Genomic DNA, 12,639 nt, shown 5'->3' with positions numbered 1-12,639 from the left:
GCAGCATAGAGCTAATGAGAGCACTGTGGAAAAATACTCACGAGAAAAATTGTGAAGTAATAATATATTAACATTAAGGCCATATACCTGGCCAGTGTGCAGCGGCCGGGGTGTGAGGTAGGCAAGTTGTTGTCACAAGAAGGCATCAAGGCAAGGAGGCTGTGTAGTAGGGTTGTGAACCTGTGTACCGAGGCTGTGTACGATTCAAACCTCTGATTGGGATTCAGTTGTAAGCCTCAGGAATCCTAGAAGATTCAGTAGAATCTTTTGCTTTTGACCATGTTGTGGCGTGGTGGTCTAGGGTGCTAGCTTGGGAGTACCAAGTGTGAGTGGGTTCGAATCCTCCGCATATACTGATTTTCATCTGAGAATAAAATCTCCTTGAAGAAAATCTGTCTCTTAAATAATGATCACAAGATATGAACATCCGAAGCTGCTTCGATCCAGGAAGGCTGAAACCAAGTACTAACAAGTAAGAAAGTTGAATTGTGATTTAAACTTTCTCAATATATATATGTAAGAAATATGAAATCCCAAGCTTATAAGGCTTAAAGTTCACAAAGATTATATTTAAGTTCTACATAACACTCTTTGAATGTTCAAGTTAAATGTCTAAGAAAATATTGGAACAAGATGGTGGACATTTACAACAGGTTCTACGACTCTTTGTGTCTGGCAATTTCTTTTACTATTTCCTACTTTGAAAGGTAAAAAAAAAAATTAAGTTTTGTAAAAAAGACTTTTACAGCTACTAAAAATGTTGAGAAAAATAATAGTGGCTATTAAATGTATCCATCAACGTACATTGAGAAATAAAGTTATTAATACATCAAAGACTGTTGATCACGATAAGAAATACATTATTTTTTAATATATAATTGTATATAGAGGGGGAAAAAGAATGTTTCATTCCTGGTTTTATTATTGTCTGCGTCTGTGGTAGAAAATAATAAAAAAAACTGGGATAAATGAATAAATGATAAATTACCTCTTACTGGGATAAATTATAGCAATATTTTCTTTAGTTTTAACATATTATGCCATACAAAATAATTAAATGCAATAAGTATGATGCTGAGAGTCATAACATTTCAACTATTGCTTAAAGCTCTTATAAGAGTGCTTGTAATTTTATATCAAATGAGAAACTAGAGAATTCTACAGATATTTGTACATTTAAAATTGTTTAAGATGAAGATAATTTGATAATAATGGTTTAGTAAAGTTTTATTTAATCAAATTAACTATTGTAAGAAGGTTAACACAATCTTAATGGATTTTCTCATTTGGAATATCAAATGTCAATATGTTTTTCTTTGGTCTTCCCAAGACTCATAAACATGACCTTCCAGTTCGACTAATAATTTCTTCTATTTGTTCTTGCATTATCTTCAACTAAGAATAAACACAATTTGTTTCAGAAACTGGTTTCTTAAAATGTTCTGTAATTGTAGTTGTCTGGGGGGATGGTGTATGTCTTTGTTGACAAGTGTCAACAAAGCAACTTCGACTCAATTCAAGAAAAATCTTGTATTTTAGGTTTGAATACGAAATATATTGGTAAATTATTAATAATTGCAAATTCCAGTTCTGTTTTATCACGTAATGAAGGAACTCATTTGACATATTGATAGAGTAGCAAAGGGTTCACCTCTTCATCCTACTTATGCTAACACTTTTTTTTAATAAGGAACTTTGTATAAACATTTGTTCTCAGAACTAAGCCAATTTTTATTTTATTTTATCGTTGATACGTAGAGAATTATTTTCAAGTTTTTAGTGATCCCTCTCATGTGGATATGTTTGGTTCTTGAATATTAAAACATTTAAACTTGATGTTTGATTTGTGGTAATTCCAAAAAATCATTTCTAAACTCATTAGAACTAAGAATGAGAGTCAAATCTCTATTACTGTTTATTGTAACAACAACAACATTTACGAGACTGCAGTTATATTACTTAGGATTTTGTTCAGAACTATTCATTATAAATTCTATTTAAAATCTACAAAGAGAACTTTCAACCATTGTATATAGCGAACTCCACTAAATATTGCAGTACTCCACAGTACAACAAACTGTGCTACATGTATACCACTCTACATAGCAACCCCACATAGTAATAAACTATGTCACATATAGCATAATTCCACATAGTAACAAACTATGCCACACATGTAGCACAACTCTACATAACCCCACATAGCAACAAAGTGCGCCATATGTGCCACACCACATAGCAACAAACTGCGCCACATGCACCACCACTCCACATAACACGTTTCATCATGAGACAACCTCTTCACCAGTCTAATCTCACTATCTTGGGCATTTCCAATTATTTTTTATTCAAAAGTTCATGTTTCCAACACTTTAATTGTTATATTAATTATAAATACGAAGTTTCTGACGGTCGTTATATCCTTCCAGAAGCACAACAACCCGGGTATATTGACTAATTTATTCTGTTAACTAATAACAATTAACAACTGTAATGCACCGAAAATAAGGGATACAAAATTTCAGCATGTAAGAATAATCTGAAACAATCAGTTTGGGAAGAGAGTGAACCTTGTGAGTACTGTAACCCTGTAATATACATAAGTATACATACTCTTAGCGTATATGTTATATGTGCAATACAATTTTTTCCCCAGTTATATAGGAATGATGCGTGCGTTTTATTTTCCATATTTGTTACTCCAGGTATTTAATGAATTGCTCGTAAAGAATCATTTATTTCTAACTTCTTTTCTAGGCAAAAGATCACCTATGATCCTTTCATTGGTTCTAGTTAACTCAAATGTTGTCCAAAATGTGGCTAAAAATGCCTCACTTGTGCAGGTCCTGGTATAGAGGCCGCCTCAACTTACACAAAACAAGTTGTGTAAGTTGTGTAAAAAAAAACAAATCGGGGTTTATTTTCAATCCCAGTCATTATTTTGTTCGTGTTACTGAGAGAATAACCCAATCCTTGGGGCATTATCCTCCTTCTCCAATCCCTGGGGCATTATCCTCCTTCCCCAATCCCTGGGGCATTATCCTCCTTCCCCAATCCCTGGGGCATTATCCTCCTTCCCCAATCCCTGGGGCATTATCCTCCTTCCCCAATCCCTGGGCATTATCCTCCTTCCCCAATCCCTGGGGCATTATCCTCCTTCCCCAATCCCTGGGGCATTATCCTCCTTCCCCAATCCCTGGGCATTATCCTCCTTCCCCAATCCCTGGGGCATTATCCTCCTTCCCCAATCCCTGGGGCATTATCCTCCTTCCCCAATCCCTGCAACATTATCCTCCTTCCCCAATCCCTGGGGCATTATCCTCCTTCCCCAATCCCTGGGGCATTATCCTCCTTCCCCAATCCCTGCAACATTATCCTCCTTCCCCAATCCCTGGGGCATTATCCTCCTTCCCCAATCCCTGGGCATTATCCTCCTTCCCCAATCCCTGGAACATTATCCTCCTTCCCCAATCCCTGGGGCATTATCCTCCTTCCCCAATCCCTGGGGCATTATCCTCCTTCCCCAATCCCTGGAACATTATCCTCCTTCCCCAATCCCTGGGGCATTATCCTCCTTCCCCAATCCCTGGAGCATTATCCTCCTTCCCCAATCCCTGGAACATTATCCTCCTTCCCCAATCCCTGGAACATTATCCTCCTTCCCCAATCCCTGGAGCATTATCCTCCTTCCCCAATCCCTGAGAAACATAACCTTTGGTCCTCATAACTAACCTTCGAGGTCACAATTTTCAAAATGTTCTTCGTTTATTGATTACTTTAATTGTCTCATCTTTATCATTATCTACTACCATCTCAGTGCACGAATATGGAAGCACAACCATCGCGTTAGCCATTTTTATATATGGAATCAGTAACTGTTTGTGTGTTTTTTTTTTGTGTCACTTTGTGTTTTTCTCGTCAACACATTATAACACATCAACACAGTTTTCCGATTGGATCTTCTTGTGCCTCGCTTCTGGGTAATTCCTTTCCTCGTCTCCGTCACAAAATTCTCCTTCGCTCCAACACACTCTCAAAAGCACTTGTCAAAATATGTGAGCTTCTGGCCCTCAGAGCATCATTGAGCTAAAACAAGCCCTGAGATGAGATGATGAATACATTACACACTGAGCTCACACTAACGTGATGCATCAAATGAACAAATCCACAAGGGCCGTGACGAGGATCCTCGTCACGGCCCTTGTGGATTTGTTCATGATGAATACATGGTTACTGATGATGACTTAATGCACGAAATTATGATGAGTGGCACATGTGATAGTGTACACCTGGATGAGCTCTCCAGGTGAAGTTACTGCACTAGTGGGATGTATAGAATGTAGCTGATCTCATACAACAATTAAGATAAATAAATTAGCCGAATTATGTACTAGTCTTCGGGGGCTCACTATAGCCCGTGCTACTTGCCCCGCTCCTGTGCCAGGTAAGTTACGGGCTCACCATAGCCCGTGCTACTTGGAACTTGTTCCGAGTAGCTGAATCTTTAACAACAACAACTTTAACCACGTACTAGTCTTCTCTATCAGAAATGAACTTTTAAGACTTAAAAACAAAATTGCTAAAATTGGTTCTCATACCAACGTTAATAAAGGCACTGCAAAACATTTTGTATAAAATGTTAAAGGTGAAATAGATTACCCAACCTACTGTAAGAGCAGCCACGGGCTACTTCTACAGAATTTAAAACAAAACAGTAACATATCTATTCAGTAAGCATGAGAAATCTAGCATAAATCGTCTCGACATAATACATATATTCTGTTGACCAAACCACACACTAGAAAGTGAAGGGACGACGACGTTTCGGTCCGTCCTGGACCATTCTCAAGTCAATTGTCATTCTCACAATTGACTTGAGAATGGTCCAGGACGGACCGAAACGTCGTCCTCCCTTAACTTTCTAGTGTTTGGTTTGGTCAACGTATTTCATCCACGTTATTGTGACTCCTCGTCTGTACATATCTTTTCTGAGAACCATACAGCGTTTGGTTTTCTTAAAACTGTTCCCATTGTAGCCATCATAACTGGGAATAAATAGGACATTTCTGACTCTCTTGACGAATAAGAGCCAGAGAGGAAATTGGTTTAATGCCTCAAAAGTAATCCTCTTCGTACTTGAACTTAAGTAATATAAAAAAAATACCTTGACTTTATGTTTGACTTGATTATGTTCCTTTGAAATAATTTACCTAGGAAAAGTTTAACTTGAAAATTGTTTACCTTGAATTTATATATACCTATAATTTACTTTACCTTACACATTGTTTATCTTGAACTTACAATTCCCCCTCAACTACACAGATTAATAAACTATTATACCACTCAAGACTTCACTAATAATCAGGTATGACTTCAGCTTATCGCTCCATATTAGCCACTGTAAGCTGTGTTCTTCCCAGTGGAATGTTCCAATAAAACCAGCAGACTGTACCCTCCACCCAGCGTGATCATTTTGCCGTTCATGTATCAAAATGGTACAGAGGTACAGTCCCTCTGAACTCGCCTCAGCCGTAATATTTAACAATGAATTTACATGTAATGTCGAACAGTTCATAGAATCACTTGACCCATTGCCCAGTCCACGTAACACAAGTTTCACTAACCATAATCTGCTAATGCTTATTATAATTACTCTAAACTATATATATACACGTAGAGGCAAAGAGATGAGAATTGGACTGGCGTACAGGAGAACTCGTTCAACTGATCTCTGCTTTTAAGTGAAATATTATTATGTTAAATGCTTTAAACATAGTTGATATCTGTTGAGCAGACCACACACTAGAAAGTGAAGGGACGACGACGTTTCGGTCCGTCCTGGACCATTCTCAAGTCGATTGTAACATAAAACAAAACCATCCTGGACCATTCTCAATCGACTTGAGAATGGTCCAGGACGGACCGAAACGTCGTTGTCCCTTCACCTTCTAGTGTGTGGATAGGTCAACATATTTCAGCCACGTTATTGTGACTCCTCGTCTGCATAAAGTTGATATCTGTTTCTAATGAAATATAAACATTAATATTTATAGACATAAACATATATAAACAGATATAAACATTAAAGTTTATAGACGCGTCTTTGTGAATTACACAGTTTATCAGTACTCTGCAGCCTTGGCCATTTACCATTGGCGGTAGAATACTGGCGATTATTAGGTATTATTTATTTAACCATATCTTAGCTGTCACTTAAGATATGTTCCTTGAAATGAGGTCACAATGACGTATACCTTTATGTCTTTCTTCTGACATATAGAACTTTAAGGTTAATTGCCATATATATATATACATGTTAAATACACAATTAACTGGCTGGTGTGAGGGGGCTCCCGAGGTAAGCTTCTTGGGGTTATCTTGAGATGATTTCGGGGCTTTAGCATCCCTGCGGCCCGGTCCTCGACCAGGCCTCCTTTTTGTTACACACTCCCCAGGAAGCAGCCCGTAGCAGCTGTCTAACTCCCAGGTACATATTTACTGCTAGGTAACAGGGGCATCAGGATGAAAGAAACATTTTGCCAATTTGTCTCCGCCTCCACCGGGGATCGAACCCGGAACCTCAGGACAACGAATCCGAAGCGCTGTCCACCCAGCTGTCTGGGGCCCAGCTTACATATAACTTTACACAAATATACATATCTAACCTTTCATTTCAGTTATTTTTTATGGTAACGGGTTTAAAATGTAGCTTATTTTCCTGACTTTCCGATGGCATTCAAAATTATGCTTATTACCGTATTAAGATGAAATCAGCATTGATCATGAAGAGGTCGTAACTACCATCAATAGGGCGAGAGTTTCCATGGAAACATGTAAAACTAAATTGTGCAGCGTGTTGCAGCAATCTTAACTAGTTAGTTCAGTAGTTAATGTAGTTTGCTGCCAACAGTCCTGTGTTCCGTTACCTGGCTGGGCGAGATCTTTGCTAAATTTTCCTTACACCTGATGATACTGTTCACCGAGCAGGAAATAGACTAAGTAAGGTATCTTGAGGTTATCCTGAGATGATTTCGGGGCTTTTTAGTGTCCCCGCGGCCCGGTCCTCGACCAGGCCTCCACCCACAGGAAGCAGCCCGTGACAGCTGACTAACACCCAGGTACCTATTTTACTGCTAGGTAACAGGGGCATAAGGTGAAAGAAACTCTGCCCATTGTTTCTCGCCGGCGCCCGGGATCGAACCCGGGACCACAGGATCACAAGTCCAGCGTGCTGTCCGCTCGGCCGACCGGCTCCCCGATTTAGGTAGGTAGCCGATTTATTGGACTGTATTTTATATTTATTTGTATTAATTTAACCTGCCAGGTGTTTACCTTTACCTGGTAACTCCCAGGTACCTAGTTACTGCTAGGTAACAGGGGCATTCAGGGTGAAAGAAACTTTGTCCAAGTTTGAGGAGTTTACGTACGTAGCCTATTAATCAAATAATTGATAAACATAATTGGTTACAATGTTAATGTTAGTTCTACAACTACAGTGTATAATACTATACACTGCTTACCTGTTAGGCTGTGTATAGTATAGGTTGTGTATAGCCTGGTAATAGGCACTGGACTATTACCTCAGTCACGTGTGTGAGTTAGAGCCCTCATGGTGACCGTGAATGTTTCCTGCTGCACTAGAACGACTCGTTGTGGTTTTCCTTCTTCCCTCGGGCTGCACCTGTCAAGTAACTTCAAAGCTACGGGCTCGCCATAGCCCGTGCTACTTGGAACTGTTGTTCCAGGTAGCGAATCTCTAACAACAACAACTTCAAAGTAATGAACTGCTACTACAATTCTCAGCATATAACAGGGAAAGATTATATTAAATTAGAACAACAGCCTACCCGTTCAGGGTGATGTTCCGGCATCATTACCGGTCAAAATTTATACATAGAAATAATGGCCACAAATTTACACATATACACAATTAATTTTTAACGGGGTACAATACCTCCCAAAGTTAGCGAGATCTTCGGTTTATCGGAGACTCAGTGGTTCCTTTGTCGAGGCTCGTCGGGGAGTGTATGAGATATGTACGTGTGGACTTGAGAGGCGAGCTGCTGCTGCTCTCTTTCTGGTCGTGCGTTTGACCGCACGCACGTAATGCCGTCTGCCTCCTTCCCTCCCACTCTGGACGCGTCCAGGGGCCAGATTCACGAAAGTACTTACGCAAGCACTTACGAACGTGTACATCTTTCCTCAATCTTTGACGGCTTTGCTTACGTTTATTAAACAGTTTACAAGCATGAAAATTTCTCATTCAGTTGTTGTTATTGTTATAAACAGCCTCCTGGTGCTTCGGAGCTCATTAACTGTTTAATAATTGTAAACAAAGCCGCCAAAGATTGAGAAAAGATGTACAGGTTTGTAAGTGCTTGCGTAAGTGCTTTCGTGAATCTGGCCCCAGGAGTTCAGTTCTAAATTCTGACTTTAAGTAGACTATGTCAGGAAGTAGACTATGCAATTGTTTGCTATTTAATTAAACCCCAGTCCTTGTGGGTGCTCTTTATCACATTTAGTCCCTAGGCTGATGTTTTAAGGATACGTGTTGAACTGAGATGAATAATGTTGATGATGTGGAGAACCTCCCGTTCTCTCTCTGAGAGATCACTGAAACCAATTTTCTTCTGATGAAGTTAATGGTTGGTAATGTCAGTATGTTGCTGGTATAACTGTGTTTGTTAGTTATATTGGGTTTTAGTAATCTAGTGTCGAAATATCCGATAGTTGTCACATACACACGACCCATTTCCAGAGTTCTCACTGCTCACCAGAGCCCTCACCAGAGTCCTCACTACTCACCAGACCCATCACCAGAGTCCTCACTACTCACCAGACCCATCACCAGAGTCCTCACTACTCACCAGACCCATCACCAGAGTCCTCACTACTCACCAGACCCATCACCAGAGTCCTCACTATTCACCAGACTACTAACCTCTCTTCACTAACATATACAACATCATTGATGCTACTCTGACACCTGACCATCAACATCATTGATGCTGCTCTGACACCTGACCATCAAGCATCATTGATGCTGCTCTGACACCTGACCATCAAGCATCATTGATGCTGCTCTGACACCTGACCATCAACATCATTGATGCTGCTCTGACACCTGACCATCAAGCATCATTGACGCTGCTCTGACACCTGACCATCAACATCATTGATGCTGCTCTGACACCTGACCATCAACATCATTGATGCTGCTCTGACACCTGACCATCAACATCATTGATGCTACTCTGACACCTGACCATCAACATCATTGATGCTGCTCTGACACCTGACCATCAACATCATTGATGCTACTCTGACACCTGACCATCAACATCATTGATGCTGCTCTGACACCTGACCATCAAGCATCATTGATGCTACTCTGACACCTGACCATCAAACATCATTGATGCTGCCACGTGGTCATCGCCAGTTGGCATCACCCGAGTTATCAATTACCATCGCTGGTAAGCACTCAGCCTCTGCGGTAATCAGCTTGATAATGGCACATTTGCCCTTTTGCATTTCTATACAGAAAATCAGTTAGTTGTTAAGTGTTCTTGGAGCCTTGTGGCGCATCTGAGATGACACAGTACATCCTCCTGGTGTTATTGTGTTTACGGTAACTGGTCCAAGTACCTAATTCAGGAAATTTTAGGCCTTATACTAGGCCTAGGAATATTTATCTTTGGTTTTCGCTTTACTTTTTCGGACTCAAAAATTTATAGTAACAAAGGTTAATTATTGGTGATCCATCACTACATATTGGCATTTTCGACCAAATAGTTACTATAAGTTACTAAAAGTTATAAGTTACTAAATGTTTATAAGACACTAGGCGGGGTATCCGGCGGTGCTCGTGTCGCCCAGCTTGACCCGATGCTTGTGTGCCCGGCGGTGCTCGGGTCGCCCAGCTTGACCCGGTGCTTGCGGTGCCCGGATCAACCCACCAGACACCTGAAGGCTGCTTTTTTTTATATTAATACAGTAGGTACATGTGCATTAGTGCAGCTGCCCTAGACGATATGAAGGGGAGTACAGTGTGTCAAAAAGCTAGCTACGTGATGCTAAAAAATCCCCATCACACAGGATGGTTAGTCATACAGAGGCATATGCTAAGTAGTCTGGATTGGCAGACTCTGGGTGCATTATGAAGATATCATCAACACAAGAGTGAATAAGGCAGCAGTGGTAATACAAGTCCCCATCTCACAGGATGGTTAGTCCTACAGGGCCATATGTTCAGTAGCCGGCACTGGCAAATTTTGGGTGCAATATAAGGATATCTTCAAGAACACGAGAGTGAATAAAGTAATTACAAAGCTCCAGGTACCTCATACCAATGGGTCTGAAAGGTCTAATAACTGGGCATTCGGTGATGTAGTGCGGGAGATCATGCCGTAGTTCCTGCTCATAGAGTTTGCACCTGGAGTGTTCAGGATTGGGAGATCCGTCACCTGCAGCCACCTGCCACAGGTAACGGTAACCCAATCTGATCCTGGCAACCACTGTGTCGCACAGTCTAGTGGACGTTTTGTACTGCCCATAAATATAGGTTTCAGATCTGAAGAAATCATAGCTTTTTATACTGGTGCTGGCAGGTCATTGAGAGTCAGTAATTTCTTTCCTATCAGACCTGAGTGTTTGGACCAATACAGTTTTAACAGCATAGATGGGGATACCTAGATCTAAATCAACTTCATCTTTGTTACACGCTAATTTGGCTGCAATGTCTGTCTCATTATGATGGGTTATATTTATGTGTGAAGGTATCTATACAAAGGAGATTCGATACCCTTTGCTCTGTGCAACGATTAGGGCATTTATAATTGGTAGTATGAGGTTCTTGCTGTCGATCTTACAGGAGAAGTTTTCGATTGCTTGAAGAGCAGACTTTGAATCACAAAATATTATTCCTCCTCTAATGTTTTTTAATGTACTGGTAGCTAGTTGTAATGCTGCTAGTTCTGCTTGTGTGGAAGTCAGCCAGTTTGACCAGACCACACACTTGAAGGTGAAGGGACGACGACGTTTCGGTCCGTCCTGGACCATTCTCAAGTCGAATGTCAGCCAGTTGTTTAACCTGACACTGACAGTCTTTGTGATGCGCGACCCTAAAAACAAAATATTCTAGGGACTCACCAGCTACTTTCCACCGATTTTGTGCGGTCGACATGGGAGCCGAGCTCTGTTAATGGCACAATAGGATCGACCCGAACCCCCCCCCCTCCCCCTCTCCCATATTAATCAAACCCCCTACATTAGTCACCAGGCATAGTTGATCCAGACCATGCTCCTGGGCCCCAACCCCGTACAGACAGACAAACAAAAATACAACGAACAAAGAGACATTCTCTCTCCTAGACAAACAAGTATCGGACACTGCACACGTAGGACACATGCGGTGACTAACACATGTGTCTAAACGCTGGCAGCATCGGCCAAGATAACGACACATTATTTATAGTGATGCGCAACGCTGATAACGTGAGCCGTGTGTGCGAGTCTGGCTTGGTTATCTCTGTACAAAATACGCAGCTTTCTGGACGTTGGGGACATTAACAGACGTAATACAGGCAAGTTGCCTGTGACTCTGTGTTACAGCCTTTATGAAAATATGTCCACACTGTGCCTACTGTTTAATCACTGTAATATGGTTCTTAATATATATATATATATATATATATATATATATATATATATATATATATATATATATATATATATATATATATATATATATATATATATATATATATATATATATATATATATATATATATATATATATATATAGTAAATAAATGACAAACACGATAATAATAATACAAATTATTATTATTATTATTATTATTATTATTATTATTATTATTATTATTATTATTATTACGGTGTGTAGTCATAGCAAAAATAAGTACGGAAAACAATGCATTAATTTACGTGGAGCAGAGATTAATTTTTTTTTTATATATATAAATTGTTTGTTACAGATTATGTTCGCATGATTGTGATCACACGGATTGTGATCACCTATTGTAATCCATCAGCCTCTAACCTTAGACAGACAAACAGACACACATTCGCTTTAGTAGATAAACCCCCAAAAATGGGAAAAAATCTCAGTAGCATCAGTTGTCCCTTGAAGATTAATCTTACTTCCCGGTAAGTAATCTGTCTCTCCAGCGGTCGGGTACACGACTCCTGCTAACGACCCAACTGGGATTTACACCTCTGATCCTTCTTATGTATTGGGGGGGGAGGGGGAGGGGGAGGGGCGGGCATTGTCCTTCTGACGGCCTCTTAAGAAACATATTGGAAGTGTTGACATGAAGAAGTTTTCACAGACGTCCGATCTCCTTTAACGACACTCAGTCCATGTAGCCATGTGTCCCTGTTCTGTTGTGTATCACTCTCACTACACGGTCAACTGAGCTCATTGTGATACATGTGGGATTTGAATTAAATATTTCTTTCAGTCTCTCGTTCTTCCGTTTGTCTTTCTCTCATTTGATTTTTCTACACTTCTCCCTTCTTGATTTTTCCCCCTCCCTCCCCCCTGCTTCCCTCATTCTCTCCTTCCTGTATCCTTCCTCACTTCTCTGTCCAGCCTCAATCCACAGCGCCACTAAC

This window comes from Procambarus clarkii, chromosome 5, assembly GCF_040958095.1.
Source record: "Procambarus clarkii isolate CNS0578487 chromosome 5, FALCON_Pclarkii_2.0, whole genome shotgun sequence".
Taxonomy (NCBI): domain Eukaryota; kingdom Metazoa; phylum Arthropoda; class Malacostraca; order Decapoda; family Cambaridae; genus Procambarus; species Procambarus clarkii.
This window is presented reverse-complemented; position numbering follows the sequence as displayed.